Source organism: Pseudorca crassidens, chromosome 3 (assembly GCF_039906515.1).
Source record: "Pseudorca crassidens isolate mPseCra1 chromosome 3, mPseCra1.hap1, whole genome shotgun sequence".
Classification (NCBI taxonomy): domain Eukaryota; kingdom Metazoa; phylum Chordata; class Mammalia; order Artiodactyla; family Delphinidae; genus Pseudorca; species Pseudorca crassidens.
The window spans coordinates 130697228-130707685 of NC_090298.1; the positions used below are offsets into that span (position 1 = coordinate 130697228).

Consider the following 10458-nt stretch of genomic DNA (forward strand, 5'->3'; position numbering starts at 1 on the left):
ATTTTTCCTGGACAGTAGACTACAACCTCAAGTCTCTGGAGTGGCAGAGTCTATTACTCCCAGGGCAGACGGACCAAGATGTGTTGCTTAATATCTGCATGAAAAGCACTTGATAACATTGAACATCCATTTATGATAAAAACTCAGCAAACTAGAACTTCCTCAATCTGATAAAGGGCATCTACAAAAACCCTATGGTTACCATTATACTTAATGCTGGAAGATTGAATCTATAAATTGTGGTACGTCCCTACAATGGAATACTTCTCATCAATAAGATGGATGAATCTCAAAAGCATTACGGTAAGTGAAAAAGCCAGACTCAAAAGGCTGGATAAAACATTGGGGGAAAAAAAAAGGCTATATACATTGTATAATTATATTCAGTTGACATTCAGGAAAAGGCAAAACTGTATGGACAGAGAACAGATCGGTGGTTTCCAGGAGCTGGCAGGTGGGGATGGGGGATTGACTACAAAAGGGCACAAGCAAACTTTCTGGGATGATGGAAATACTCCATCTATATGTCTTGATTGTTGTGACTATGCATTATGTATTTGTCAGAATTCATGGCATTATAATCTTAAAGAGGATGAATTACATCTTGAGAGATCTGACTTTAAAAAACTGATTCAGGAAGAAAGTATTATGCTAAACAGTGCTGAAAAAATTGATAAACCATTTGTGGAAAATTAACTTTTGATTCCTCACATCGTATGATAAGATAAATTCCAAATGGATTATAAATAAGAGTGAAAAAAAATCAAACCATTAGAAACTTAAAAATATGCAGAAAAGATAGGTGATGAATACATACGAGAGCAAAGCATAAAGTAAAACAAGGAAGTGAAGACTGAAACAGGATAGTGATTATCAAGAGATAAAAGGAGTGTGTCCTTGAGAAAGAACCCATTGTAGGAATTTCTGTCTTCTCTCTCCCTCCGTCCCTCCTTCCCTCCCTCCACTCTCCCTTCCTCCTCCTCTTCCCTCCCTCGTTTCCTCTCTCTCCCTCCCTCTCCATCTCAGTAATATGGATAGCAGTTACATGAACACTTGTTTTATGATTGTTCATCACACTGTGCGGCCCTCTGTATATGTACCATATTTTATAATTTTGAAAAAGGTAAAACTTGGGTTCCAAATGTAATTTCCTATATTTTACACACAGAGGATTTAGGCACAGAGGATCCAAGTCCATTGGTGAAGATAATCCATTTCCTCATCCAATTCCCCATTCCCTATACAATGCTCTACCAGCCAGAGCAACTACATGGTTCAGCACAGGTTTAAAGACTGTGAACCTCATAAACCAAACCCAGTTTAAAAGAACCTAGGTTGCAGTTATGAGGTGTATAATAAAAAATTAAACAAATATGGGTGAAATCAATCTGACTTGGAATGGAGAAAGCCTTTTTAAATATCAAAGGCAGAAGACATAAGGAAAAGATCGACAGGTTTGATTACTCCCAAGTTAAAAATGATGTACAAATTTTTAAACATCAAAGCAAAAATGGAAAGACAATGTACAATTGGGGAAAAAGTTTAAAAAATACATGGCAGGGTACTTCCCTGGTGGTGCAGTGGTTAAGAATCCGCCTGCCAATGCAGGGGACATGGGTTAGATCCCTGGTCTGGGAAGATCCCCCACATACTGTGGAGCAACTAAGCCCGTGCACCACAACTACTGAGCCTGTGCTCTAGAGTCCGCAAGCCACAACTGTTGAGCCCGCGTGCCACAACTACTGAAGCCCGCGTGCCTAGAGCCTGTGCTCCGCAGCAAGAGAAACCACCGTAGTGAGAAGCCTGTGCACCGCAACGAAGAGTAGCCCCCGCTCGCCGCAACTAGAGAAAGCCTGCGCGCAGCAACGAAGACCCAACGCAGCCAAAAATAAATTAAAAAAAAATATATATATGGCAGATAAATGGTTAACATTCTTGAAATGCAAAGAGCCCTACAATCAATGAGACCAATACTGCAGTAGAAAAACAGGCAAGAAATATGGATAGAGCATTTTTAAGGGAAGAAATACATATTACTAATAAACATTTAAAAATATTCATTCTCCCTAGTAATCAAGTAGTTACACATTAAAAGTGTGTACCTGTCACATATATAATTTTCCAGGATTAAAAAGAAGGGAAACATCCAGAATTGGAAAGTTGTAGAGAAAAGAACACTCTGAAACACTTGGTAGGAGAGCAGTCCAGCAACATTAACAAGAGTCTCAAAAATTGTATATTCTTTGATTTAACAAGATATGTACAAAGATATTCATAATAAAGATAACTGGATATGACCTAAAACATTCCAATGTTGGGGAACTGGCTAGGTTATGTTCCCTTTGTGTACCTGGGCGTTTTCTAGCTAAAATGCACACCATTGTGTGACTTAGAAAAAAGGCTCCTCTTATTCCAGGGGGACCCCACCCCACGCCAGGCCTACCAGTTTGTGCAGGCAACAACTTGGACAGCGGAGATCCTAGCTCTGATACACACAATGTGATGGTGTGCTATGGAGTCGTTAAAGCACATTTTTGAATGACATAGGGATAGGTTCACAATATTGCTATTAATGACATAAAATGTGAAGTGTTAAGACTAATTACTAGTTATTATTTAAAACATAAGTTTTTCACTATGTACAACATGAGTCCAATTTTAAAAAGAGCAAGTAGTAATACGCATAGAAAACTAGGAAAAAAAAAACAAACCTAGAAGGATGTATACCAGTATTTTTAAGCATATTATATCTGGTTGATAAGAATATAGGTAATTTTTATTTTTCCTTTTTGCTTTTCTATATTTTTGACATTTTCTAGGTGGAACGTATATTACTTAGGTAATTAGGAAAAAACCCAGTAAAATCAAAAATCTCATTTAGAGTACTGAGCAGAACCAGGTGAAAAATGCAGCTTAGCCAGGAGAAATGTGTGCTTTTGGCTACTTTCATTACCTTGAGTTTCACCTAAACGCTTAAGCGTTATAGATGGAGAGAAAAATCAGTAGAGAACAGCTATTTAAAATGACATTCAGTGACAGTGGTGAAAATGTGACCACATTAGAACACTGAAACGAGATGAGGTTATGTGACGCCATTCTTGATGTGCAGGTTGAACCGGAGCAAAATGCTTCTGCCCCAGCCCTGCTCATCACAGATGTTAAGGGGCCAAAGGAAGCTTGGCACGGGTTAGGGGACAGATGGAGAAGGCAGTGGGAAGCCTTGGTTAAGTCATAGAAGCACGGGAAGCTCCTGTACCCTCCACCCAGTGATTCAAGTGGGAGATAAAGGCAGAGCCATCTTTTTGGAGTTTGTGCTTAAGCCTAACTTTATTACGTGGCTCGTTACTTCTTTATATCCGAGTTCCCTCTTCTGATAAGGTGTTTGCTGCAAAGTGAGAGTGTTAAATGTGGCGGTTCTGTTAATCCTTTGTTTTCCCTGAAGCCAGTGGTGTTAATTATCTTTGTGGATGGAGAGGAGAAAGCCCATGACGGAGTGAAATATACAGATGTCTTTGTCCTCTCTCTCTTCTTCTCTAATATTTCCCTCCACTGCTTACAATCCTCCAGTGACTCCTCACAGGCTTCAGGACAAAGTGTAAACTCTTCATCTTGGCATAAAAGATCTGCTTTTCATTCTAGTACCTTCGCTCAGCACCACATACTCCAACCACACCAAAGTAGCTTCGTCCTCTAAAAACATGTAGCATGTTATCTCATGTGTGGGGACATTTATCATCTTGCTAATATTATCCACTGCCTACTATGTGCCAGGCATTGTGCTAAATGTATTATCTTCTGCCTCATAACCATCCTATCTTGTAGGCTTGAATATCGTCTCCATTTTATAAATGAGAAGGCTGAGGTTCAAAGAAATTAAATAACTTTCCTAAGGGTCACCCAGTGAGTTAGTAGCACAGTCAGAATTTGAACCCAGGTTTTTTTTTTCTTCACCACTTTATTGAGGTATGATTGACACACAAAAAGCTATAGGTATTTAATATATATAACTTGAGGTGTTTGGAGATAACTATGCACCTGTGAAACTATCATTACTGTCAGAGCCATAAGCTTACCCATCTCCTCATCCCAGCCCTTGAACCCAGGTTTGACTCGAAAGCTTGAATACTTTTTTTTTAAATTGAGGTATAATATATGCAACACAAAACTTACCATTTTAACTATTTTAAGTGTACATTTTTATGGCATTAGATACACTTACATTGTTGTGCAACCATCACCACCATCCATCTCCAGAACTTTTTATCTTCTCCAACTGAAACTCTATCCGGTAAACACGAACTCCCCATTTCTCCCTCCTCCCAGCCCCTGGCAACCGCTATGCTACTTTCTGTCTCTGTGAATCTTCCCACTCTATTAAGCACCTCATATATGGGGAATCATACATTATTTGTCCTTTTGTGACTGATTTGTTTAATGTAGCATAATGTCTTCAAGGTTCGTCCATGCTATAGCATGTTTCAGAATTTCTTTCCTTTTCCAGGCTGAACAATATTCCATTGTATGAATATATCGTATTTTGTTTATTCATTCACCCTTCAGTGGAGGCTTGTGTTGCTTCCACCTTTTGGCTACTGTGAATATTGGTGCTCTGAACACGAGTGTACAAATATCTGTTCAAGTCCCTGCTTTCACTTCTCTTGAGTATTTATACAGAATTGGAATTGCTGGATCATGTGGTAATCCTATGTTTTGTGACGCGGACATGGTTGAAGATTGTAGGCCAGTCATTTTGTAGAATCTCCTTCAGTTTGGTCTTGACCAGTTTCTTCACGGTTAGACTCAGGTTATGTGTTTTGACTGGAATGTCACAGATGCTTTTTTTTTCTTTTAATCACACCCCACAGGGTGGCACACGATGTCTGTTTGGTTATTGGTATTTTTTTTGTTAAGTTACTATCTTTCTTTAAAAAATTATTTATTTTTGGCTGCGTCGGGTTTTAGTTGCAGCACGCGGGATCTTTCGTTGCAGCACGCAGGCTCCTTTGTTGCAGCGCGCGGGCTTCTCTCTAGTTGTGGTGCACAGGCTCCAGAGTGCGTGGGCTCTGTAGTTGTGGCACATGGGCTGTCTAGTTGTGGCACACTGGCTCAATAGTTGCAGTGCACAGGCTTAATTGCCCCGCGGCATTAGGGATCTTAGTTCCCCGACCAGGGATCAAACCTGCATCCCCCGCATTGGAAGGCAGATTCTTAACCACTGGACCACCAGAGGAGTCCCTGGTTATTGGTATTTTTAACTTTGATTCACTTATTGTGCTGCTGTCTGCCAGGTGTCTCTACTGTAAAATTATTGTAAAGTCTCTTTGTAATTAATAAGTATCTTGTGAGGAGATACTTTGAGACTATGTAAGTATCTCTTTCCTCATCAATCTCTCACCCACTAGAGTTTAGCATCCTTTGATGTTTCTTGATTGAATTAAACATTACTATGATGGTTAGTAAATGGTGATTTTCTAATAACCATCATTTCTTTTGCATTTATAGTTTACTATAAAGAAGAGCTTTCTTTTCTAATTTATTTATTCATTTATTTCTATAGGTATAGCTTCATGAGTACTTACTTTATTCACTGTATACTAATCTGTTGCTATCAGTATTTCTTTTCATGCTCACGATGTCCCAGATTTGGCCAGTGGGAGCCATTGCAAGTTGTTTCCTGTGTCCTTTTGACATTTCTTCATCGTTTGAGGACTTTCTTACTTTATGACACAAAAAGATGTTCCAGCCTCATCTTATTATTTCCCTGGATTCAGTGATTTGAGGAGAGCATATTCATCTGTAGAAATAAAGCCACCCCTAAATGTCAAAAACGCAAAAACAGGGTGTTAACCAGGTAGCTTCACATGCATCCACCACCAGCGAGCCCCATGGGTTTGGGATTTCAGCCCTGGTTCGTTACCGGATTCGTGAGTCCAAAAGAAGACATGGGCATTTTATGGCCAATTCAATATCAGCTGTAAACTTGAGCATCCCTGAGGGGGGCGCAGAAAGCAACTGGCCCCGACCTGTGCTGCAGGGTTGTTTGCTTTCCTTCTCTAGGGTACTCTAGGGCCTGCTGGCATGGGAGCTCTGTTTAGAGAGAAAACTGTTTTTACATATTTCTCTCTAATGGTAATAGAAGTGAAACTATTGTTGTGAAAAGACACTAGGTTTAGACCACACCATATGGCAGTGAGAGGCGTTCATCACTACATCGTCTAACGGCTGAACTGAAAATAGCCCATATTTCTGCATTTTTGGAGAATTAACCCCTGACTGCCAGGAAACGCCCATTGTAGCAGCTCTTCAGCCATGTAAGTTAAAATAATTACTAATTAAATGAGAATAAAATAGAGTCCATAATAATAATCATCATCACTGTAACCCAAGTTACTGTTTGTTGGAGCATTACCTAGGGGAAGATGCTTGCCAAAGGGAGGAAGAATGGCCGGGGAGCCTCCAGCTTCATCATTACTGCTGAGGTAAGGAATCGGGACCTTTCTGGGGTGCTTGGCAGCTACATACCTAATTTTATATTCCATCAATATTGCGGACCTCATGTTGTTTCAAGGGACTTGCTCACTAATACAGCAGGCAGTGCGCCATTGAAAACTGAGTATGGGAACAGCTGTGTGGCACTTGTCAGTGGATTTGTATCACTGCAGGAAACAACTCAAGCAATTACCTTGTCTTCGACAGGTGTCACTCAGCCCCATCTCAGGAAAAGCAAGGCCCCTTTGTAAGGGTGCCGTTGGGTGCGAGCGTCCAGTGCCAATGGTTATGAGCAGGTATGTGGGATAGTGGAGGTGGGACGTGTTTCACGTTACTGTACAAAGGCCTGTCTGGGTGTCTAAGAAAGTAAAAGGTGGGGGCTGTTTGGGTTAAAGGCAGGGTTTCTGCTTCCCGTTGTTTGGGTGATTTAAAAGAACATGCATTCCTTTGTTTATTCACTCATCAACAAGTGCATACCTACTATGTGCCAGACATTGCAATAAGTGCTGGGACTGTGGATCAAGGCAGACTTGGGCGCTGACCTCAGGCATCTGACCGTCTCCTGGGTAGTGAGGGATGTACAGATAGAGGCATGCAGAAAGTGCCAGGGGGCTAAGAGAGCACTTGACAGGAGAGAAGAGGCATTCTTTTTGCAATGTGGCAGCTGTGAAGCACCCTTGAGGAAGTTCCATTTATGCTGAGGCCTAAAGTCTAAGGAGTGTTTGGCCTGCAAAGGATGAGGGGAGAATGTTCCAGACAAAGGCCCTGCGTGAAGATGGAACCTGGTTAGTTTGAGGAACTAATGGAAGTACAGAGTGTGAGGAGAAGCACAGAAGTACAGAGTGAGGGAGGATGTGGCACAAGAATTTGGCAAGGTCACGTGGCTTCAGAGGGAGGAGTCCGCATTGGATTCTGAGTGCAAGGGGAAGCTTGAAGCTGAAGGGTAGCAGGACCCGGTTTAGGCCTGTAAAAGCCCAGTCTGGCTGCTAGTGGAGAAATGCCTGGAGGGCTCGGGGCTTGAGTGTGGAGGTACCAGGACTGGCTCCCAGCTCTCTGGCTGGAGCCCCTGAGTGAATGGATGCACTGTATGCTCAGGTGGGAAATATCAGAGGGCAACTATATCTGGGCGTTAGAATACTCAGATTTTTCTTATTGTGGTAATATATGTCTTACCACAATAAGAAAAATCCGAGTATTGGCAACCATCATTCTGCTTTCTGTCACCATGCATTTGACTGCTCTAGGTACCTCATATAATCGTATAGTATTTGTCCTTTGGTTACTAGCTTTTTCCACTCGCACAGTGTCTTCCAGTTTCATCCATGCTGTAGGCTGTGTCAGAACTTCCCTTTTAAGGCTGCATAATATTCCATTGTATGTATATGCCACATTTTATTTATTCATCTGCTTATTGATGGGCATTTGGGTTGCTTCCACCTTTCAGCTCTTGCTTATTGCTTGTTATTTAATGCTGTTACGAACATGGGTGTACAAATATCTGTTCAAGCCCCTGCTTTCACTTCTTTTGGGTTTATACCTGGAAGTGGAATTGCTGGATCATGTGGTAGTTCTATTTTAAGTTTCTTGAGGAACCACCAAACTGTTTTCCACGGTGGCTGCACCATTTCACATTCACACTCAAAGTACACAAGGGTTCCAGTTTCTCCACTTCCTTGCCAACACTTGTTATTTATTAAGTTTTTGGATAACCTCCATCCTAATGGGTATGAAGTGGTGTCTTATTGTGGCAAAACATTCAGATTTTTAGATGTTGTATTTGAGATGCCTGAGAGATATTTCATGGCACTGTCAAGTAAATGGTTGGCTATACCAAGCGAGATTTCAAAGAGAGGTCTTCTGGCCCACAGATCAGTTTAAATTCCACTGACCAAGGTGTGCAGCGGGCTGTTGTAAATGCCTCACCATGGTGAACCTTGTGTATTTGTTGTAAGGCATCCGACCCCTGCCACTGTGCCTGCTATTTCAGGATGTGAGCTTTTGGGCATTTGGGTTCATTTCTGATGAACGAATGACATTTTGTACCTGGTTCTCCCCTTTCTGATCCATATTGCAGCTCCAGTGGAAATTAACCAAGAATTACTAACTATGATCAGCAAATAAAAGTGGTAGAAAGCTTCAGAATGAGGGAATTTATTGTTTTGGTCTTGGAAGGGATATCTAGCTGAAGTCAAATACGTTTGATGATACTTTAGAGTGAATGGAAGGCATTTTTGTTTCTCCCTTTTCTTGATAACAAGGAAAATACAGCTTTAAAGTGTTTTTCAGTTTCTCAGCTCCCTTTCATTCTCTGATTTCTTTACTCTTAATGGGATAATATAAACCAGTTTTCTGTCTGTTATTCATCAAAGCTGTCGATTTATCCTGAACAGAACAAAGGCAAGGATGTTATTAAAATAAAACAACTTCCGATTGAGCTGCTAATAAATGCTGAAATGCATCCACATGTCTGCTATTGATTATCTCCAGCTGACAAAAGCAGACACAAGTTTGTACTGCACGCTGCCCGTGGAAATGAAAGATTTAATTAGATGAAAACCGAATGAGCTGGAAGATCTACAGTGCTCAGCCATCAAACGATTGTTATTCATAATTGGCTGTTTGAAATGTCCCTGCTTCTTGAGGCTTTTTCACTTAAAAAATTCCCTACAGTGCATTAAGATGAACACAGTCGTTAGTAAATTTTCCCCCGTGCATTTGACAAGCTCAAGGTCGTGGGCTAGAATGAGCTCTGTCAGACCATAAATCAGGTGTAATAGAACATCTTGAAATTGAGAATTAACAGGTGAGAGCAGGGAGATGGCAATGTCTTTTCCATTTCAGGCCCATCTCCAAATGCTGAAGGTGGAAGAGGAGATGCTGGTGGGGAGGATGTATGAAGAGACCCATAAACTCTGAAGGTGGAATTCTTTAGAACTCACTAACTCTGTAATCATGTGCATGTAAACTTTAATGTCTGGTAAATGCACGGATATTTAGCAATGAGAGTGTATTGAAAAGTGGGTATTCACTTTGCCAGTAATGTTTCAAGCACCCACCAGGTGGCCTACTTTTTAAGACAGTGGGGAAGAGAAAGATGGATGTGAATCATTGCCTGTGGCAGCCACGTGGCACTTAACCTGTGCAGGTTTTTCTTCCTGGAACCTCCAGCAAGTTATTAAGATGTAAAAGCTTTGGTTTCCTCATTTGCACAATGGGGGCATTAATCATACCTATTTCATCGATTTGTCATGAGTATTGAATGAGATAATGTAGACAAAGTGTTTAGCAGTGACTGGGCACACGGCACACAGTAAATGGATGTCAGCTACTAGCAATAATATTTCACCTTCCACATCTAAAGGCCCTGAAGGGAAGGCATCATTTCTTCTATTATATTTCCCACAGCATCTTGCTTCGTACCTGACAGTCTGCTCTCAGTAATTTTCGACTGAATTAAAAAGAAGTGTCAATCTCTCAATCATCAGGTTCTTGCAAATTCAGATGAGAGCTGACAGTCCTTCAACAAGTGTGTATTTACTATCTTAAATTGTTTTTAAAATATTTTGATTTTCTGTTTACAAAACAAGTAGCAGCTGCTCCTGGGCAGAGGCAGTAGTGGTTAAGAGGGCAGGTGCCGGAGCCAGATTGCCCGGGTGCGTGTTCCTGTTCCCCCCACCCACAGAATGATTGGACTGTGTGAGGATTAGATGAGTTGAGACACAAACCACGTGCAGCAGGGTCTAGCACATAATATGTGCTCAATAAAGCATAATTCGTGTTGAGTGAAGTACAGTAAAAACCAACCAAGAGATCATTCATTCTCATGACCCTGAGATAACCGCTAATAAATGCTTATTGAAAATGTGCTCTGGGGTTAACAGTGCAAGGCATAATAGGGCATCATGAATAGCCCAGTTATTGAACCCTTGCTGCCACCAGGCACTGTACCCAGTGCTTTGCACAAAATAT

The 10458-nt window shown here is 41.1% G+C and overlaps 1 long non-coding RNA gene across 1 annotated transcript; it reads left to right on the top strand.

Annotated features, from left to right (window-relative positions):
- Positions 1-313: 313 nt before the first annotated feature.
- On the top strand, positions 314-9407 carry LOC137221927 (uncharacterized). The gene is made up of 3 exons (XR_010942210.1): positions 314-6479; positions 6697-6785; positions 9331-9407. It is a non-coding gene; the product is annotated as an uncharacterized lncRNA (long non-coding RNA).
- The last annotated feature ends 1051 nt before the right edge of the window (positions 9408-10458 follow it).